Source organism: Cornus florida, unplaced genomic scaffold (genome assembly GCF_030987335.1).
Source record: "Cornus florida cultivar Cherokee Brave unplaced genomic scaffold, ASM3098733v1 CherokeeBrave_3.0.0_Hap2_Chr04, whole genome shotgun sequence".
Lineage (NCBI taxonomy): Eukaryota > Viridiplantae > Streptophyta > Magnoliopsida > Cornales > Cornaceae > Cornus > Cornus florida.
Window position 1 is genome coordinate 26,867,762 of NW_026775574.1, and position 22,979 is coordinate 26,890,740.

Consider the following 22,979-nt stretch of genomic DNA (forward strand, 5'->3'; position numbering starts at 1 on the left):
AAGTGAAGAACCTTATAAGCATTTTGATGAGTTTCTAGAAGTATGTTCCACCGTAAAATATACGGACATGCCGGAAGAGGTCTTAAGACTCAAACTTTTTCCATTCACCTTAAAAGACAAGGCAAAGTATTGGTTTAACAATCTTAGGCTTTTTTCAATCACTTCTTGGGCAGAAATGTAACAAGAGTTCTCGAAGAAGTACTATCCGGTTTCTAAGACCAATGCCATGAGAACCTCAATTCGGGAATTTTCACATGGGGATGGAGAAACGTTTCATGAGGCATGGGAACGCTTTAATGAATTGCTTAGGAAGTGTCCACATCATGACATGCCCAAATGGCAATTAGTTCAATATTTCTTTGAGAGCTTATCGGACAATTACAAAGGCATGGTTAATGCTTCCATGGGTGGCTCATACATTGATAGGCATGAGGATGACGTGTGGCGTCTTTATGAGAGCATGAATGAAAATTCTTTGCATAGAACATTATCATCCAAGAATAGTAGAAATTCATAAGGTAAGAAGAGTGTTGGCTTATATTAAGTCGACCATTCAAATGAAATAGCCGCCGAAATGAAGTCTTTATCTCAAAGGTTTGATCAATTTTTAATTAACCAAAACTAAGCTAACCAAGTATCTTCCTTCCCTAACCATTCTCATCGTGCATCAAATGAAACATGTATAACTTGTTCTAGTGTTCTTCATTCTACTCCTCATTGTCCTCACGGACAAATGCATAATGAACCTAATGAACAAGTCAATGCAGCTTTTGTGAACCAAGGGAACAATCCTTATGGTACTCATTATAATCCAAGTTGGAGAAATCATCCGAATTTCTCTTTGAAAAACCAAGGAGAGGGCTCAAACCCTTTCCAAGGCGATTTTCAAGGGAAGTACATTCCACCTCCACTTCAAAACCAAGGATCTCAAGGTTATAGACCTTATCAATCACAAAGGAATCAATTTGTTAACTCTTATTTTCCCAACCAATCTTATTCCCAAGGAAATGCTAGAAGTCCCACATTTAAAGAAAAAGTTTTGAATACTTTGGGCACTCTTGAGGCAAACACACAATTGCTTCATTCCCACTCTCAATCTATTGCGAAGCTAGAAACCCAATTAGGGCAAATAACAAACACTTTTAATGCAAGAGAGAAGGGAAAGATGCCTATGAATGCCCCACCTAAGTAACAATGTGTTGTGGAAACCCATTCCTCATCAGAAGGCCAGTCGAAAAGTTCAATGAAGAGAGTGAACCGGTGCAACCTCAAGTTATCACCCGTCCCGTTTCACATCATATTCCTCCTTCATTGCATATACATGATCTTGTGAATGAGAAAGCTTTAAAATATGATTTGAAGAATGATTTTGAAAATGATTCGAATAAAGATTTGCTGAAAAATGAATTTGAAAAGGTTTTGTTGAAAAATGATTTGAAACAAAGTGATTTGAAAAATTCTTGTGTTAAAGAGTTTTCAAAAGAAAATGCAGAAAAAGTGTTTGAGCCAAAAGCTCCATTTCCGGATGCCTTAAAATGATCCATTCAAAAGACAAGCAAAAGGCAAAAACCAATGAAATCATGGAAATGTTTAGGCAAGTGAAAGTTAATCTTCCACTTTTAGATGCAATCAAGCAAATTCCAGCTTATGCCAAATTCTTAAAAGACTTGTGCACCCAAAAGCGGAAGAACAAGAGCCAAGCACCAAGAAAAGTGGTTTTAACCGAGCAAGTGAACTCAATTTTGCAACATAACACTTTACCAAAGTTTAAGGACCCCGGTTCACCTACTACTTCATTCATTATTGGTGATCATATCATTAATCGGCCGCTTCTTGACTTGGGAGCAAGTGTTAACCTTCTTCCATACTCAGTTTATGTCCAATTGGGCCTAGGTGAATTGAAACCGACGTCGGTAGTTTTACAACTTAACGACCGATCCATTAAGAAGCCTAGGGGTATAATTGAGGATGTTTTGATAAAGATTGACAAATTTTTCTTCCTCGTTGATTTTGTTGTCATTGACACAGAACCGGTCCCCAATCCTAAAAGCCAAATTCCCGTTATCCTTGGCCATCCTTTTTTGGCAACCGCTAATGCCAACATCAATTGTAGGACGGGGATAATGAAGATCTTATTTGGCCACATGAAAGTGAAGTTGAATATCTTCAATCCCACACCCAACTCATTTGACAAATATGAAGGGGAGATTAATGTTGTAGATAAATGCTATGATCTTCAATGTCAAGGAAATGAGCTTTTGTGTAAGACCAAAACTTCAAAGGACTCATCTTCAACCTTGCATTTTCAAAGTCTTATTTCAAATTCTTGCCTTGAAAGGGCATGGAGGCCCAAAGATTGTGATTGCATTGACAAGGGATCAAAAGTTTCTTTTGAGCTTAATCCAACAAGTTCTTCAAAGAACCATTTGTTGGGTGGAGTTCAAAGCATCTATCACCCCAACAAGGAGGGGATGCATTACAAGATCTTTGATCCGGGCTAAAAGAGCCCAATGTCTTGCTAGAGACGTTAAAGACTAGCACGACATTTCGTAGGGTGTCAAAACCCTATTCCTCCCTCATGTCTATCTTAAATTTCATTTCTTGCGAAGTCTAGACACTTGTTTTTGGTTCATATGCATTGCTAGGAACTGTGATTAGGATTGCATGAACTTTTATGTTATGATTGAGCATTTTGCATAAGTTCGATCGATCTCAAATGAGAGTTCGATCGATCGAACTTCCACCTGCATCCAACACTTAGAAAAATTTTTGACCTGCATCCATCTGCATCTAAATCACCTATTTGTCTCATCAATTGAACTTATTCTTAAATCGATCAGAAGACCTTAGATCAATCCAACTTCAAAGTTCGATCGATCTTGAGTGCCAACACTTAACCAAATTCTTGAACCAAAAACCTGCATATTTTTGCTCTCTATCTGATCGATCGAACATTTTGTTCAGATCGATCTCAGTTCTTCATCTCACTATCTTTGACTTTGTTTGACTTTTTAATTTTAAAAATCCAAAAATATTTTTATTTTATTTTCCGTTTCAAAAATCCCAAAAGGATTTTATTTTATTCTTTTTTTTTAAAAAAAAAAAAAAGAAGAGGATTTTACTTTATTTATTTCAAAAATCCAAAAAGATTTTTTTTTATTATTTTTACCCTTATTTTTCAAAAATCCAAAAATATCTTCTATATTTCAATTTTAATTTTAATTTTTTAATTTTTCAAAAATTTCAAAAATTCCAAAAATACTTTGAAGAGAGATCATCATAGTTCGATCGATCTAAAATCTCAGTTCGATCGATCGAACTGAACGGGAAAATTTTTTAAAAATAGAACTGAGGGTCTCAAGATCGATTCATTAGATCGATCCAACCCTTCAATCCCTTGTCCCTCATTCCCGTCAGCACTTGCACCCATCTTCATCATCTTCTCCGGTGAATCTCCGGCGAAATCCGGTGAGCGTTGACTTCTCTCTTCTCTCAGATTCCATCACCCCCTTTGCATCTCATCCACTTCTCTTATATTTTAGGTGAGATCCGAGATCCACTTTGTGATTTAAGCTTCTATTTTATGTATTTGTACTTTACATGCTAGATCCATGATATTTTGATGATGAAATCCACCATTGATAAAGCTTGAAACATTGTGTATATATGTGCATATATGTGTTTGTATATATTTGAGTTTTAAGTTGTTTTATGGGAGTATGGGCTTTGTAAAGTGAGTAGGATCGAGGAATTGTTGTGTTGATGGGCCCACAACACTGTTTATGAAGGCCCCGTGCCATCCACGTCACAGATCTGTGACCTTTCGATTTTCATCTTTGCACAGTTCGATCGATTGAACTTCTATCTCAGATCAATCTTGAGAGATCGATCGAACTCATCTTTTTCAGTTTCTCAAATCGATTGAAGTTTTGAGATCGATCTCATATTATTTGTGATCGATTGAATTCACATATTTCATACATACATTCCATGCATCTTATCTTGTGTCCATGCTATCTCATTCATGTCTAATGCCTGTGATATTCCACATTGGATGCATTTCATACTCATATTGTTGAGCATGTTCACCTCCTGTCACTTGTATAGATTCATGTCATATATGTTTTGTCTATCTTTTTTGACATGCTTGTTTCTATTTTGTGCTTTCAATTCTTTATTCTGGCACTGACTCCCCTTGCAAGTTTTAAATTATTTTTCAGGCCATGACTAAGTGCAAGACTGTTGCCAAGAGGCAACATGGGCCTCAGAGACGTATCAGACTTAGGATAGAGGAGCCAGCAGAGCCCTCTCATATACAGGAGGAGCCATTAGAGCCTACTCCACCTCAGTCACCTTCTCATGAGGCTGAGGCTGATCATATTCCATCTACTTCTGAGGCTCAGCCTGCGTTTACACCATCTCCATCTCCATCACAGGCTAAGGCTGAGCATTCACCATTACCATCTCCACCACACCAGCCAGCTCGAGAGCGTGACAGGCCCGCGCCTAGATATGCACATATGACAGTGGACCATGAGTTAGTTTTCGACACAGATTTCTTCTCCAGATCGGTGCTGACCCGTTCAGCTTATGATGATATTATCCAGAGGGGCCTTGCAGCTATTCTTGCCCCAGTTACTGAGCCAGTCTACCTGCGGCTAGTACGGATGTTCTTCCAGAACCTCCGACAGTCCCCGCGTACCATGGCAGAGCTGGTCACTACCATAGATGGCCATCAGATTTCTATTACTGTGGACACACTAGCCAAATCATGTCATTGTTCACACCGATGCCCTCCGGAGCTACAAGAGCTTTAGCCTAGGCTATACAAGCCTTTTTATGCCGACATGGTAGTATTTCTGACAGGTCACCATGCTAATGGCGAGACTTTCGCCACCCGCACTTGTTTTCCAGATAACCTATGGTTCTTTGATTCAGTTCTCTTTCGGAACATATATATGGCCGGGCACAAGATTCAGCGGCGAGGAGACTATCTGACAGCCCTCTACGAATTTTATACAGGCCACTGGGTATCTATCCCCGCGCTCATCTGGAGCGTGATGAGGAAGCTCTTCGATGAGTATATCAGCAAGGAGAAGCCCAGAAGGGCTAAGTCTCTCCCATTTGGCCACCTCATCACCTAGATACTGATTGATCAGCGCTATCCTTTCCATCCTTAGGAGCACCCTAAGAGAGGTTCCTGTCACTTCTTGAAGAAGGACTAAGATAAGAGCTACAATGTTATTATCACCAGACTGCAGGACCACGCAATATTGGCTGCAGAGGAGCTCGAGGCTGAAGAGGCAGAGGCAGTAACAGCAAACCCTGTAGCGGACGATGTACAAGTAAGTCCAGCTGCCGAGCACATAGACATTGATTTAGAGAGACCTGTAGATGACGCAGAGCATCACTCTCCAGCTGGGTCGCCAGTACACGAGGAAGAGCAGACTCAGGATCTTTCTTCTGATTTATCCGTACCTGAGACTCCCAGTGGTTGCTATCAGAGCTGATACTGCTGCCATTCGAGCTGATGCTGTAGCCTACTAAGCTGATTTTACTACATTCCGTACAGATGTCATGACTGTACTCCGAGACTTATCTCACGATATCCGCGGAGCTCGCCCTGCCCGTCCTGCCTCGTCCACCTGAGATTCCCGGTTTCTTCTATCTTTTAATACTACACCTCTATGATCTACACTTCATTTTTGTCACTGTATATTATTTGCAGCCGGATATGTCGGCTTTGCTCTTTTGCTGCACTCTATACTTTATTTTCTTTATATATGTTTTTACTATGGATGACATCTATTATGTTCTCATATCTATCTGTTTAACTCCATCAGGTGCATCATAGTGACTACAGTGAGAGAGAATGCTACATAATTTTCAGGACCACCCTTACACCTCTCTCACTGTTTTATTTCATTTATACTTGCATGTCCACTGTGCACTGATTATCCCTTTTTGTTATCTGACGAGTTTATCCGAGTGCCAAATTTCAAGACCACAGTTAATCCCAAGTTTGGGGGGGCCATGCCACCCACTTTGGATACTTCAGTCCCAGCCATTCTTTGCCTTAATTGCACCGGTATACTCTTTCCTTTTGTTCTCTTTGCACATTGAGGACATTGTGGCGTTTAAGTTTGGGGGTAATGGTGTATGTTACAGTGTTTATTTTTAAATTAAAAATTTTGAGCATAACTTGTGTATTTGAGAGATTTTCTATGATTAGTCCATATTAGCGATGATTTTGATCTTTTGAGGACTATATTGCTTAGAATTTAAAAATTGCTTGACTTGAGAATCCAATACTCCTTGTATGCCTTGTGGATGCCATTTATGAGTAAATTTTTCGAAAGATTGATATCTTGCTTGCACTTGTGGTCTACATCATCTTGATTTTGTGCTTGTTTTGAGATTCATTCTAGGATTCTACACTAGCACCGGCGCACACTAGCATTCATTTGTGGGGTACATGCTTTGTTGATTATTGAATTGGTTATATCCCAATTAAGCTAGTAGTGCATTGAAAGCTTTCATTCTTGATAAATGTGGATAACAACCCTTTTTCACTAAGTAGCTGGGATTCTAGCCTCATCAAGCACTGAACTTCTCGTGCTGAAAGGTGGAGCGCCCAAACTCTAGGTTAATAATTGAACTTGTTTATTGAAAAAAAAAAAAAGTAATAAAAAAGTGATGACTTCTCCCAAAAGGTAAGAAGTGGGAAATGATTAGATGGAGGTTGTCTTGATTTGTAGCCTAGTTGATTTGAGCTTGTAAGTCCGTAGGGGAGTTTGAACGCCTAATACCCTAAAACCGTCTGGTTTGGAAGTCATTGATCTAACGCTCGATCTCATGGATCACTAGTGAAAAGAATAAGCGCACCTAGAACAATAAAGCTTTAATAAAAAGGTCCACTTTTTGTCTTGATGATCGGTACTAGATTTGTGTGCTAGTTTGAGGGTAAGGATGTGATCATTTATTTAGTTGGCTAAGATAGCAACACATTTGATGTCGGTCCACTCAAAAAGGATTCTAGAGTTATTTTGATTTGCATGATCATTTTCTTAATGTGTGGAGGACCATATTTGCTTGCTTGATGTTGAGATTTTGGGAGATTGCTTAGAAATGTTTAAAAAATTGCATACTTGAGGTAGTTTTCTCCCAATGCTTGCTTTGCAATATTGGTGTCTCTTTTGAAATAATAAGCTTAATGTTTGTAGGTATCATTTCTGGAAACCCTCAAAAGACTTCACTCGTCCACTAGGAGTAACCTAGGGGTTTAAAAGGCTTGTTGCATACGCTAAGTGCAATCGTGTTCCCTACGAAAGTGGCATTATCCATTCATTGCTTTCTAGTTCATAGTTGTTTAGTTATTCATTTTATTCCTTTACTTTCTAGTTCATTGCTAGCGACTAGCAATATTTAAGTTTGGGGGTGTGATGGGCACTGAAAAATGCGAATTTAAACCCCTTAAACTTAGGCATTCTAGTACCCTTATCTATCTTACTTTACCGTCTTAGATTGATTTCGTGTTATTTCCATTTTCAGGCACTTATCCCGAAAATAAGCTAACTCAGCCAAATAAGAGCAAAAATGAAGCAATTTTGGGATGAATCAAAGAAAGGAGCCAAGTGGAAACAAAAGGAAGAAAAATGTGGAATTCAACATCTTCGATCGATCTCAGATCAAGGTTCAATCGATCTAATATGATCGATCTCAACACTTCAAGATGGATCAGAGCCATGATAACATTTTCAGAGATCTCAAAAGTTCGTTCAATCCAACATCATTCTTCGATCGATCGAACTACCTTATCCTTATCCAAATGATTGATCTTATCTAGTTGTACCACCCTACCAACCACTTTTGTCCTTTTCCTAAAAATATCTTCGAACTATCTCAGATTTGTTTTTTTCCAAAAAACGCCGCCATTGAGGATCGATCCAACTTCAGTTCGATAGATCTTAGCCATGTTCGATCGATCTCAGCCATGTTCAATCGATCCAAGTCTAAGGTTTGATTGATCGAACTTCTTCCAGTGCGAAAAAGTTAAATTTCCAGCTCATTGAAAGCTGTCCTTATCCAATCATTGGGGAATATTTTGTGCACGACCCCAGCTCATTTTGTGTGTCACTTGACCTACCTATATATAGAATATGATACACTTTTTAAGGAGGGGATGCTAGAAGACACTTAGATTGATTTATCACAATAGAGGCTATTCTTAGGGAGGAAGAAAGGAGGAGAAGGCTAGAGACACAAGCTTGGGAGCTCTTCATCAACCAAGGAGTAGATTACTTCCATGGAGTTTGCCCTTGAGGGTTGGAGAAGCACTACCATGAGTGGCTAGACATTCTCTTGGGGCTAGAGTTAGCCCCAAGCATGCTTTCTACATCTTGATTTTGTGTATTATTGAGGGATTAGTGTTATAATACATGTTTTGGCACTTATATATATACAAATCTTGTTTATTCAATGGTTCATGTGGTTTAATGCTTCCAATTGATCATTTAATTCTATTCATATGTCTTTGTATGCTAGAATAGATGTTCATGTGTTTGTCTCTATTTCTTGTGTTATTGATACATGTCTATGTGTATTAATGGCATAGATCTAGAGACTGTCAAAACATTGTTCTTAATGGAATGCTCTTGTAATTTTCTTAATGGTTCATGCTCATTTCTTGATGGATTGTGCCTCTCCCTTAGCTTAATTAGTTTAATTCCATGTCATTAGTTTAATTGTAGTGTAGTGGTAGCATAGTTGTTAGATGGGAGGACAATCCATACTTGTTGTTTGATGTTCCATACTTTTGAATGCAAGTAGCATATATCTCTAACCTTGTGGTGTATTTGGCTTATGAGCTTAATGAAATGATTAATGACTTGCTAGATATATTATGCTTTTCACATGCTATTTAGACAATATATACTTAATTGTTAGATATATTGTGCTTTTCACATGTTGCTTAGACAATATATACTTAATTGGTCATCCTTGCTAGTTGAATCAATGAAACACACACACACATATCAATATTGCAACACACATTTCCCTCATTAGTCACTTGTTAAGGGTGTAGAAAAGTATTGTTTGGTGGTGACCTCTAAACCCCAAGATCTCTCTCTCTTACTTACTCTTTATTGCATTCAATTATTTAGTTTAATTTGCTCTCTAGTTTAATCAACCAACCAATTATTTGTTTGATCACTCGACCTACTAACCCTAATAGTGATTCCACAACCAAATTCGACTCCATTCCCTTAGGACGATCCCTACTCACCCTGACTATATTTTTAGTGAAAGTAGTAGTGGCTTTTATAAATGTAAAACTTGGCACTCGCCTTAATGCACACTCTCTAAGCTTGTGGTGTAGCGACGACGAATAACGCACTACCAAATATAAATATAACAACAATGTTATCCTATGCTTAAAACATAACCAAGTGAATATACAACAAGTCCAAATCCATGATTTAAACATACAAACAATTTCTAAAAAATAATTAAATAGAATTCCATGGAGCTATTAGATAGAATTTAATTAAACAAAAATAATTAAATTCTCTAGATTTCAAATCAATTTCAAATAATCTCAAATTAATATATGTTAAACAACATAGCATGCTCATTACATAAATCAATTCAAAAGAGCAAAATGAGCAAGATATCATCATATATAATTTAAATAATTTAAATTAATTAAATCTCTAATTTTCAAATGTTGTTCAAATGATCCCAAATTAATATATATCAAACACTAAGTCATGGTCATACCATATATCAGGTCTAAAATGGAATACAAGTAAAACACAATTTACTAGAATTTAAATCAAATTAAATCCATTTAATCTCTAGATTTGAAAACTCATTTAAATCATCTCAATTTAATATATATCAAAGATCAAGTCATGGCAATGCCATATACCAAGTCTAAAATGAGTTATATGCAAGCTATAATACATCATTAATTTCTTAAATTTACAAAAGATATGCATACAACTTATATCTCATACAAAAGCAAGTAAAGCCACTTAGAAAAATAAATTATAACACCCCTACCTCACAAGAGGATTGTTCCTCTTGAATCCAAGGCTAGCAAGCACAAAATGGTAAACCCTTCTGGGGTTATGAAGTGGAAGATGAGGGGAACAAAAAGTATTCCCAAGGTCAAGCTTGGAAATCAATGGAAGGCCCTCAAAATCAAGGTCAAAGCTTAAGGCTTCAAGTTTCATCCATGGAGGCTAAGGTTTTCTTTACAAGAGAGGGAGGAGATAGAAATTAAGTGTGATAGAATGTAAGTGGAGGAAATAGAAATTCTCCACTCACTATGTGGTCTTACACCAAGGTCAACACACACAAGTCTTGGTCAATTGCACAAAAACCCCTCTTTAAAAATTATAATCCCAAAGTGGCCCAAAATTAATTGCAAGACTTAATTTGGAGCATACACTTGTCACTCATCCAAGCATCCATTGTAGGCTTAATCCTAAGTCTACACTTGTCAACCATCTAAGCCAACAAGTGCACCTATCCTAGGTCAACAAGTGGTTCAATCTCTACCCTCCACATGTCATGATCCAAGGCATCAAAATGTCCCCACACAAATGTCAACAAGTGGACCAATGAGAGTGTGACACTTGTCATACTTTTCAAAAATTGCAAAAAGGTCCTTTCCAAAATATCTTCTAAATTAAATTGCAAAATGGTCCCCAAGACGAAAAATAATTACTTTAGTTAATTACACTAAAACCCTACAAGTTAAGAATATTAAAAAAAAATTATGCATTTATACCCTTTACAAGAATAGTAAACACTTAGCATACTTTTCTACAAAAGTGAGAATATAGATATTATGCTAAATACTATGGGTGCATGCAAAGCCGAAATCAAATCCGAGTACAAAAAGTGAGGTTGTGCAAAGAAAAACAATAAACGGGAAAAAGACGAAATGTTAATAGTGTCATAAAAGTGAAAATGTGAAAATGACTCGGTCCTCAAAGGAATTTATCAATATCAAGAAAAGAGTCTCAGAAACTATTTTCGAGTACTCGATATGACACTAAGTAATGGGAAACCAAATACAGAAGAGAAAAGACAACGGAAAAAATTTATCCGCAAAATTTGAACAAAAAAAAAAGGGAATGAAAATGACCGGGTCATTACACACATTTTAATTACAATATATATATTTCCCTAAATAGTTGAAGGCAAATGGCTTAATGCATGAGCTTAGTAATGATTCATATACCCTAAGACTCCTCTCCTATCTTTTAAACTCTATTTCGTTTTAGCATTCAATTTCATTGCATGTTATTAATTGAACTCTAGTTTAATCACCAAACCAAACTTCCTTTCAATCTTGTGATTCACTAAGTCAAGTTAGATTCCAATTACGTGTTTAATCCCTGAGGATGATCCCTTCTCATTATACTTAATGTATACATGTTAAATGGCTTTTATAAATGTAAAAGTTGATGCCCATTTAACATTCTAAATATAACACATTTTTGTGGTACACACTAAGGTCGCATCAGAGAAATTGAATCCATTATGCAAAATCATACTTGGGAGCTGGAGGATCTTCCTTTTGGTACTCAACCTTTAGAGTATAAGTGGATTTTCAAGAGGAAAATGAAGCCTGATGATTCAATTGCTAAATATAAACCCAAACTTGTTACTAAGGGATACAAGCAAAAAGAAGGCTTAGATTATTTTGATACATATTCATTAGAAATATAAATAACATCGGTAAGTCTCGATATACCAGTACGTCTCAATATATACGTCGAATACATAATATTGTTAAACAGTTGCTCTCAAGTGGGATAATCTTAATAGATTATATCAAGTCTAAAGATAATTTAGCGGATCCGTTTACAAAAGGTTTGACAAGAGAGCAAGTGTATAGTTCATCGAGGGGAATGTGATTAAAGCCAAAAGTAAATCAGTTATCTTAATGGAAACCCAACCTAGTTGACTGGAGATTCCAAGATCTAGGTTCAAAGGGATAACAGAAATTCTAAATGACTCACCAAAAGCACTGGGAAGATTTAATCTTCTACCCATTTCTATGATGAGACGGTGCTACCTACAACAAGAATTAGGATAAGCTACACTTTTAATGACTCTTATATCTTGAAAATTCAAAAGGGGTATTATAGAATACTCTTAATAAAAAGTCACCTATATGAGTGTGAAGTGGGGCAGCTTCTATAAGAACTTCAAAGGCTAAGTATATTAGAGCACTTATGAAATATCAGGAGTTGTTCAGGGCCATATGAACACAATCGTGAAAACCGACATTGTACGGAAGGGAACTGTGTGTTTGTTATTGTCTTGATTTATATCAACGGATGAACAATTGAAGACATCATGTTCACTGGTTAACCAGTAAATCTAATAGTAATACACTAGGGAAGGTTCAAGGCCAAAAACTACCTATCCTGATGCAATAACTTTCTAATAGTACTATACGCTAGCGTCTGCATTTTCATCATTTGCAATTGATGCTAATATCCATTCATGTAAGGGATTGTTGGAAATGAAACATACAAAACATAAACTTTGGGTAAAATTTTGAGTAGGTCCCACTAAGAATTTCTTGTGATTCTATAGAAAAACACATTCCTCTCTGCAAGGAGATGAACGTGCTATATTTACTTTCTTAAATCCGTTTCCAGGTGAATGAGAAATTAGCTCCAAAGTAAGGTGTTTTGTAATAATTCTCATTTTTTCTAATTTCCATTTTTTCGGGAATTTTTTTGTTCTTTAGAATTTATTTATTTCCTCATTTTACGTGCCGAGCACAGTGGGGTGTGCCGGGTGAGTTCCGAGAGTTGGTTGAGGCATTTCTTCGATTTCGGACTCTTAGAAATGCATTGTTAGCTATTTTGGCATTTTTCTAGTTTTTCGGGCCGGGAGGTCCGAGCGAGACCCGCAACCAATTTTGTCGTGCACAGGGATTATTTTTTGGGGACATTTCATTTCATACGTATTTATTTGATGCATATTTATGTGGCTATATGCTTAGATGTGTGGTTGTGATATATTTAATGTATGTATATATATAATAAAGACAAAAAAAAAAGATTTTTTGAGCTCGTAAGACCCACCTTTGATTTTAGTCATTACAAATGACCAAGTGGTCATATGCTTGACCATTATTTCTTCTCATTTCCTTTGTAACTTTCTTTTTCCTTTTTTTCTTTCACCAAATTAAGCTTAGATCTCTCATCTTTCGTTTAGAATTTGACTTTGCCACTGAAGGCAAAGTTAAGGAGTACGACAAGAGATTCTATTTGATCGCAGCAAACTCCCGTTTGGAGCACCCTTGAATTTTCAAATTTTGAAAAATTTTGGGGCTTTTCTTCAATTGCTGAGGTAGGGATTTTCTAAGCCATATTTCTTTGATTTTGGTGAATTATTCCTTTTTAATTTGATAAAAAAAAATGACTAATTTGAATATCTTGTCTATGGTAGTGAGGGTTTATGTGATAGTTATGGTTTATGTGATTATTTGGTTAAAATACATGTCTACTTGAGTTGAAGTGAAGACGTATGTTGATTTGAATTATAGCATGCTTTATATGTTCTAATTTCCATAAATGATGAATTTGTTTTATGTGGAGTTATTGTATCAATTACCTCAAAGCATGCAAATGTAATTGCGGTTAAATGTATGAAATTTTAATATTGTGATGGCATTAAAAAAACATGAAGCATTTATGCATGGCATTGGGCATGAATGGGGAAATGATCTTGAAAAGAAAAGAAATTTGATTTGAGAAAAAGTTTTGAAAAGTGGTTTGCGAAAACCCGGGCGCCTAGGAACTGCCTAGTGGTCCATGGCATTAATGTGATCTAGAGAGAATTAGGGAGGGACCCTAGAGCAGTTGAGCTACCTAGGCACCAAATGACGCCCTAGAGTTGCTTTGTGGCTAGGGATAGTTAGCCAACCCTTCTTTCGTGGCGTCATTGAGTTGCAATGATCCGGGTTGCAGTAACGATTTGGAATGGAAAAACAAAAAAGTTTTGGCAATGGGGAGCGACATTGGCATATCATTGGCGTGGCATGACTTTATTGTGGTTTAGTTGATCTTATTATTGTTGTACTTTCAAAAAAATAGCATGATCCCGTAATTCTCTATTCTATGCTTCATTTGGATTCACGAGGTCATTAAGAGGTGTATCTTAGGCACCTCCTATTGAGCCATTGTGCTCACTCCTTCATTAATATTTTCAGATCACGGGAAGGAAGTGGTGGATGATGTTCCACCACAGGCTTAGATAGGATTAGAAGATTATTTTGTTAGCATTTGTAACCAAAGTTCCATTTTGTTAAGCCTCAGTATGATATATATAACCCTAAATTAAACTCACGGCCTTTTAATTGTAACTATATTCATTTTTGTAGCATTTTGATGTAATCTAATGTAATGACCCTTAAAGTATGTAAATGAACTATCTTATTATTCTTGGATGAATGGGATGAATGAGACTCTTTTAGTATGAATATGGATGATGATGATTATAGGACATTTCATCTTATTTTCCGTGAGTTGGGATAGGTTTTACATCAAGTTTTGGCTCATAAGTGAGCCCGTTGGGTGCAAGACCCCTACGACCAGGTTCTGCAGAAAATGTAGTTTCCAAGGCCTATCAGCTGGCTAGCAAGGCTTGCAAGCCGACCGACAGTATATCTCAAGGCCAGGCAGAAAGTTGGGTTCTTAGAACCATCATTTTGGCCGGTTGACTAACTCAGTCAACCGACCGACCCTGTAGTTTCAACTGACCGACATAAAGTTGTCAGCTGGCCGACACTACTTTACCCATCTGCACTTGTGACCCTTTTGGGATGTTTGTGATTTGTAGTACTATGAACCTTGGGATGGTATTTAAATCTCGTATTAACATTGAATAGGATCTTGGTGCCTTTAGACGACCTCGGGTTTGGGTAAGGACGCCGGCAATAGCGCCAAAATTATGATGCAACCGAGCGTGTGCACAAAATAATGCACATCACTTTGAGTTTAGAAATAATGTCAAGTGGACATCATATTTTATAATTTATAAAACCACTAAATACATATACTATGGAGTATGAAGCGAGTAGGGATTGTCCCAATAGATCTAAAATATGTTGGTTTTTAGAATGTATGATTCTTATCCCATTTGATATTTGATGTAAGTTGCTAGTGTGGCTTTTCAGTAGGTTTTTAAATCCAAGTTTGGGGGCGACCTCTTTCATAATGGATCATTGCCGGGTTTCGTCGACTTCTGCCATCACGGTATACTTTTTCCATCATTTTTCATTGTTCTCTTTGTACATTGAGGACAATGTACAGTTTAAGTTTGGAGTAAGGTAGCCTTGTACATTTTACTTTAAGTTGAGCTTTAAATGCATGATAGATATTTGAGATATATTTGGCAATGATTTCAAACTTTTGAAGCATAGCGCCTTTGAAAAGCAAGTTGTTAGAGTCTAATACTTCCTGTATGCTTTAGAATGCCATTTAGGGGTAAATTTTAATTTTTGATATCATGTTTACTATAATGGTACACATCATCTTGTTGGTTAAAATTGTTTTAATAGTTGATTATAGAATTCTACACTTGCTTGTGCACACTAGCATTCAATTTGTGGGGTACATGCTTAGTTGATTATTGTTTTGATTTATCCCAATTAAGCTAGTATGCTTTGAAAGCTTTCATTCTTGATAAAATGACCATGCAAAGAAAAGAAGCAAAAGCACTCACCAAAAGTGAGAAAAGAAAATAAATAAATAAAGAAAAATCAATTAAAAATAAAAATAAAATAATGTGTGATTGAATAACAAGGTTCATTCAATGTCAACACATTTTGATGTCAGTTCACTCAAAAAGGATGATAGAATTGATTCAATTTGCATAATTAACTTGCTTGATGTATGGAGGACCATTTTTTATTACATGATGTTGAAATGTTGAGAATAGCTTAGAAATGGTTGAAATTTGCATACTTGAAGTAGTATACTTTCAACACTTGTTTGATATGTGTCGTTACTTCTCAAGTAAGAAAGAGCTGTTGATGTTTGTGGGTACTATTTCTGGAAACCCGCACGAGACTTCACTCGTCCACTAGGGGTTTAAAAGGCTTATTGCATATGCTAAATGTAACCGTAATCCCTACGAAAGTGGTGTTATCTTTATTTGCTTCATTAGTTTATAGTTGTATATATGTTTGCTTCATTTTCATACTGTAGTTCATTGCTAGGGACTAGCAATATCTAAATTTGGGAGCATGATAAGTGCTTAAATGTTGCACATTTCAGCACCTAAGTTATGGTATTTCAGTCCTTACATCTATCTTATTTTCATGTTTTAATCCTAATTTATGTTTATGTATATTTCAGGGCAAGAAAGTTAAAATGAGCTAAGAACAATCCATTATGGCCTTTTTGAGTTAAGCTAGAGCATCAAGACAAAATTCAGAAGGAAGCAAGGATGCAGCAAGAATACATTGCGTCCGGACGCCAAAAGCTGCGTCTGGACGCCATGCTTGTTGGCAGCAATTTAAGTTACAGGTTTGACCTGTTTTGATGGTTATGGGATTTTGTCTTTTGGGCTTATTTTTGTAACATATTTGCTCTAATAGGGTTTGTTACTTAAGGGAAAGAAAGACCCATTAGTTTGGGAGATTTTTATTACTTTTTATGAAGTTTTATTTTTTTGTAATCGTTATATCACGTTCTCTCCGGGAAACGCGAAAAAGAAAAAAACCTAGGGTTTTGAGAAAAAGTATAGAGAAGAAGAAGAAGCGCAAAGATGATGAAAAAATTGCTGGAGATTGTTCTGTCTTCGAATCCATCAACCATGAATGGCTGATTCTTCAACTTAGGGTTGGATGAACCCTAAGCATGTAACCTAATCTTTCTTTCTTTCTTACTTTTTGGGGATTTATTTGTGTAATTGATATATAGTCTTGAATAATATGATTTAATTCTTTCATTTGATTATCTATGTCAATATCATGTTGTCTTATGTGTATTTGATTGGTAATCAAGTTCTACACTTGAATTCTTTGTTAATTGATTCTTGTGATGGCTATGCATGATGTTAATTAGTTGTATTTGTGGTTAAATTTGATGGATATTGCTTCTATTATATGGATTACACTACACAATTAGGTTAATTTCTTGTCTAGTTAGTTTAATTTCATGCTTAGTTAGTTTAATTAAAACTTAATTAGTTTAATTGCACTTTAATTATTAGTTAAGTAGACAATTTATACTACTGTTTGAAATTCATGCTTATTGCCACAATTGTATTACTCTCTTGATTGATGCATGTTAAAATTGTAACTTGAATTAATGAGTCATTCTTTGAATTAGTGAATTGCACTACACTTAGTTTAATTGTCATTAAGTAGGCAATTCAAGCTTGAAATTGATGATTTATACTTTTCTTTGCAAGTGTTAGTTACATTAGAATTACACAGTCTTATTTCCCCAATTAGTTAAAAGTTAGTGAGTTAGGAAATGTGCTTAGTGGTGAATCCTAAACCCTAAGTCTCTTCCCAATCTTTTAAACTCTAATATTTTATTGTAATTATTAAAATTAGTTCTAATCACAAAACAAACCTTTTATTAGCAATCACATAAGTACTAAAGTAGAATTCAATTCCAAAAATCAACATATTTTAGATCTCTTGGGACGATCCCTACTTGCTTCATACTCCATAGTATAAGTGTTTAGTGGTTTTATAAATTATAAAATATGATGCCCACTTGACATTATATCTAAACTCAAAGTGATATGCATTATTTTATGGACACGCTCGGTCGCATCATAGTTTTGGCGCCGTTGCTTTCTACAAGAAGGTATGCTTGAACTTAAAATAAAACAATTCAATAAGCCTCCACTTGGACTATCCAAAGCATGCAATATAATAGACAATTAAATTCAAGAATTCAAAGAAAAATTCACTAATGGTCCTTAAACAACTTCAATTTATTTTATTATTATTATTTTTTTTATTGCTTCAAGGTCCAACGTTTTACTCCTCTTTGTTTTAAGTACCTAATTGACAAATATCAAGTGAGAAAATAAAAATAAAATGAATTTAAAGTAAACAATCAATAAAGAACTAATGTCTAATTTAATTCTTTAAACCGTTAGATCCCCGGAAATGGCGCAAAACTATGATGCGACCGAGCGTGTGCACAAAATAATGCACATCACTTTGAGTTTAGAAATAATGTCAAGTGGGCATCATATTTTATAATTTATAAAACCACTAAACACTTATATTATTAAGTAAGAAGCGAGTAGGGATCGTCCAAAGAGATCTAAAATATGTTGGTTTTTGGAATGTATGATTCTTATCCCATTTGATATTTAATGTGAGTTGCTAGTGTGGCTTTTCGGTAGGTTTTTGAATCCAAGTTTGAGGGCGACCGCTTTCATAATGGATCATTGCCAGGCTTTGTCGACTTCTGTCATCACGGTATACTCTTTCTATCACTTTTCATTGTTCTCTCTGTACATTGAGGACAATGTGCAGTTTAAGTTTGGGGGTAAGGTAGTTTTGTACATTTTACTTTAAGTTGAATTTTAAATGCATGATGGAGATTTGAGATATATTTGGCAATAATTTCAAACTTTTGAAGCACAGTGCCTTTGAAAAGCAAGTTGTTAGAGTCTAATACTTCCTGTATGCTCTAGGATGCCATTTAGGGGTAAATTTTAGTTTTTGATATCATGTTTGCTCTTGTGGTACACATCATCTTGTTGGTTGAAATTACTTTGAGAGTTGATTCTAGAATTCTACACTTGCACTTGTGCACACTAGCATTTAATTTGTGGGGTACATGTTTAGTTGATTATTGTCTTGGTTTATCCCAATTGAGCTGGTATGCTTTGAAAGCTTTCATTCTTAATAAAATGACCTTGCAAAGAAAAGAAGCAAAAGCACTCACCAAAGGTGAGAAAAGAAGAAAATAAATAAATAAATAAAAAGAAAAAAAAATCAATTAAAAAAATTGAAAAAAATTAATGTGTGATTGAATAACGAGGTTCATTCAATGTCTTGAGAATTGATACTATACCTGTATGCTAATTTGAGGGTAAGGCTATGCCATGATTTTGATTTGTTAGGATAACAACATATTTTGATGCCGATTCACTCAAAAAGAATGATAGAATTGATTCAATTTGCATAATTAACTTGCTTGATGTATGAAGGACCATTTTTACTTACATGATGTTGAAATGTTGAGAATAGCTTAGAAATGGCAGAAATTTGCATACTTGAAGTAGTCTACTTTTAATACTTGTTTGATATGTGTCGTTACTTCCCAAGTAAGAAAGAGCTGTTGATGTTTGTGGGTACCATTTCTGGAAGCCCTTAAGAGACTTCACTCGTCCACTAGGGGTTTAAAAGGCTTGTTGCATATGCTAAATGCAACCATAATCCCTACAAAAGTGGTGTTATCTTTATTTACTTTATAAGTTCATAGTTGTATATATGTTTGTTTCATTTTCATACTGTAGTTAATTACTAGGTACTAGCAATATCTAAGTTTGAGGGCATGATAAGTGCTTAAGTGTTGCACATTTCAGCACCTAAGTTAGGGTATTTTAGTCCTTACATCTATTTTATTTTCATGTTTTAGTCATAGTTTATGTTTATGTGTATTTCAGGGCCTTTTGGCCTTTTGGAGTCAAGCCAGAGCATCGGGACAAAATTCAGAAGGAAGTAGGGATGCAACAAGAATGTATTACATCCGGATGCCAACATCATGCATCCGGACGCAAGTCTTCAATTCATGGCGTCCAGATGCCAAAAGCTGGGTCCAGACGCCATGCTTACTAACAACAATTTAAGTTACTGGTTTGACCTATTTTGATGGTTACGGGATTTTGTCTTTTGGGCTTATTTTTGTAATCTATTTGCTCTAATAAGGTTTATTACTTAAGGGAAAGAAGGACCCATTAGTTTGGGAGATTTTTTTTATTTTTTATGAAGTTTTTATTTTTCTATAATCGTTGTATCATGCTCTCTCTAGAAAACACGAAAAAGAAAAAAAGCTAGGGTTTTGAGAAAAAGTACAGAGAAGAAGAAGAAGCGCAAAGATGATGAAGAATATGATGAGGATTGTTTTGTCTTCGAATCCATCAACCATGAGTGGCTAATTCTTCAACTTAGAGTCAGATACCCTAAGTATGTAACCTAATCTCTCTTTCTTACTTACTTTTTGGGGATTTATTTGTGTAATTGATGTATAGTCTGGAATAATATGATTTAATTCTTTCATTTGATTATCTATGTCAATATCATGTTGTCTTATATGTGTTTGATTGGTAATCAAGTTCTACACTTAAAATCTTTGTTAATTGATTCTTGTGATGGCTATGTATAATGTTAAGTAGTTGTATTTGTGGTTAAATTTGATGGATATTGCTTCTATTAGATGGATTGCACTACACAATTAGGTTAATTTCTTATCTAATTAGTTTAATTTCATGCTTAGTTAGTTTAATTAAAACATAATTAGTTTAATTACACTTTAATAATTAGGTAAGTAGACAATCCATACTAGTGTTTGAAATTCATGCTTATTGCCACAATTGCATTACTCTCTTGATTGATGTATGTTAAAATTGTAACTTGAATTGATGAGTCATTCTTTGAATTGTACTTTACTTAGTTTAATTGTCATTAATTAGGCAATTCAAGTTTGAAATTGATGACTCATACTTTTCTTTACAAGTGTTAGCTACATTAGAACTACACAGTATTATTCCCCAATTAGTTGAAAGTAAGTGAGTTAGGAAATGTGCTTAGTGGTGAATCCTAAACCCTAAGTCTCTTCCTAATCTTTTTCCTGACTGTCTCTTCCCAATCTTTTAAACTCTAATCTTTTATTGCAATTATTTAGATTAATATTAGTTCTAATCACAAAACAAGCCTTTTCTTAGCAATCACATAAGTACTAAAGTAGAATTCAATTCCAAAAATCAATATATTTTAGATTTCTTGGGACAATCCCTACTCGCTTCATACTCCATAATATAAGTGTTTAGTGGTTTTATAAATTATAAAATATGATGCCCACTTGACATTATTTCTAAACTCAAAGTGATGTGCATTATTTTGTGCACATGCTTGGTCGCATCGCACAACTTGTTTTTGTTGCAATTTTGGAGGAGGCACTAGAGAGTAGAGTATAGCATATTAAGGCTGCAACTCGAGTGGAGTAGAGGTATAGCTCGAACCCAACCCGATATATGTAATGTTCAACCTTAATATAATCCTAACCCTACCTTCAACCCTAACTACTTAATCCAAATCTTATCCATCCTTTTAATTTACTTGTTTCGTTTTATTCTAATTTATACTTATTTTCCTTTTAAGACCAATCATAAGGTTTGGTGCATAATTATTTTGCTTTTAAAACTAACCATAAGGCTTGGTGCATAAGTAGCAATTTTTGCCAATATAAATAAAATGCAAGTGGGGATGTAAAATTACTCTTTAGTTCGAGGAATCTTTTAAAAAAATTTACTAATGCTCGACATTGGATAGTAACCCCCTTTTCACCTGGTTTGTTTACACATTTTACATTTATCATTTGTTTTTTTTTTAATATTTTCTTGATATTATGTCAATGGCTAATGAAAGAGAATTATTATTATTATCTTTTTAATTTTTAGACAGCCCATTTATATATATAGCTCAATAAACCACCTCAACTGGTTTAGGTTCATACTCCTTGATTTATACTAATTTTACCTCAAATTGTTTACCACAGTTCATTTTAAGGTTTTATAAAAATTTATATTTTTAATATATATCATAACTAATGTATAATATAACTAAATTACCAAACATGGGTCTAATACTGCAAGCCAAGATCAAGGCTCTTGCTCTCAAGGCAGAAATATAATGTTTTAGTCTAGTCACATTAGTCGTTCCCTGTAGAAACTTTGGAAACACATCATTTCGAGGTAAAAGCTGGTCTAATGCAATGTAATGTTACTCCTAATTTTTTTATATATTATTTACTGCTCCTAGTCTCGAAATGGAAAACGAGAAAGGAAACACTTTTTTTACTTGGCTTAAGTAAAATGTGAATAAAATATTCTATACCTAGATTGGTAGTTATTGGATCAAATATAATATGATTCAATGGCTATTATCAAAAACCTATCATTATAGGTCATCAGGAATTCCATCTCTGAGATTCAAGAGAAACCAACAATGGCGATGAGAGCCATATTGTCTGTGTGTAGATTCCGAAACCTACCCATTCCCTCCTCCATGTTGAGATCTTCCCATTCTCTCATTTCTTCCTTCCATACCACAACACCATTTCTGGGCAAATGGAATCCTTTGCATCCCATTCCACCTAAGGATTCAATGCTATTGATTCTGTATGTGCATTTTTTATGGATTAGTGATGAACCACTGAAAAATGAAAAGGATTCCTCAAAGAAGAATGAACCAGGATCCGATGACAAAGAGAAACCTGCATAAGATGTCAGGTAGTCTCTTCACTTCTCCCATGCATTGTTTTTACACAGTTTTTTAGCCTGTTTGGTTTGTAATTCTGAGAACAATTTTCTATTTTTATAAATTTGAAAACAGAAAACTATATAAAAAATTCTGATTAGTTCAGTTTTTTAAATACTGTTTTCTGAAAACTTATTTATAAAAAGGCATGTTTTGAGAGATTGTCTTTTATAATTATTTGAAAATAGTTTTTTTGTTCTCTGAATTCTTAAGAACTGTATTCAAAGTTACAAACCAATAAGGTCCTAAACTTGTAAATAATTGTTTAATGCAACAAAACTTCCCCCGGAAATTTGGTTGACTCCATACTAGAGGACTTGCATTCTTCATAAACGACTGGACAAGTTGATCCAGGTAGTCTCCTCACTTATCCTATAAAGATTCAGTTGACTCCAAGAGAGCAAACCGCAAAACCCTTACT

General features: G+C 35.2%; 1 pseudogene; it reads right to left on the reverse strand.

Moving 5' to 3' along the window:
- Window positions 1–231: 231 nt before the first annotated feature.
- On the reverse strand, window positions 232–330 carry LOC132305785 (small nucleolar RNA R71; annotated as a pseudogene).
- Between the last annotated feature and the right edge of the window lie 22,649 nt (window positions 331–22,979).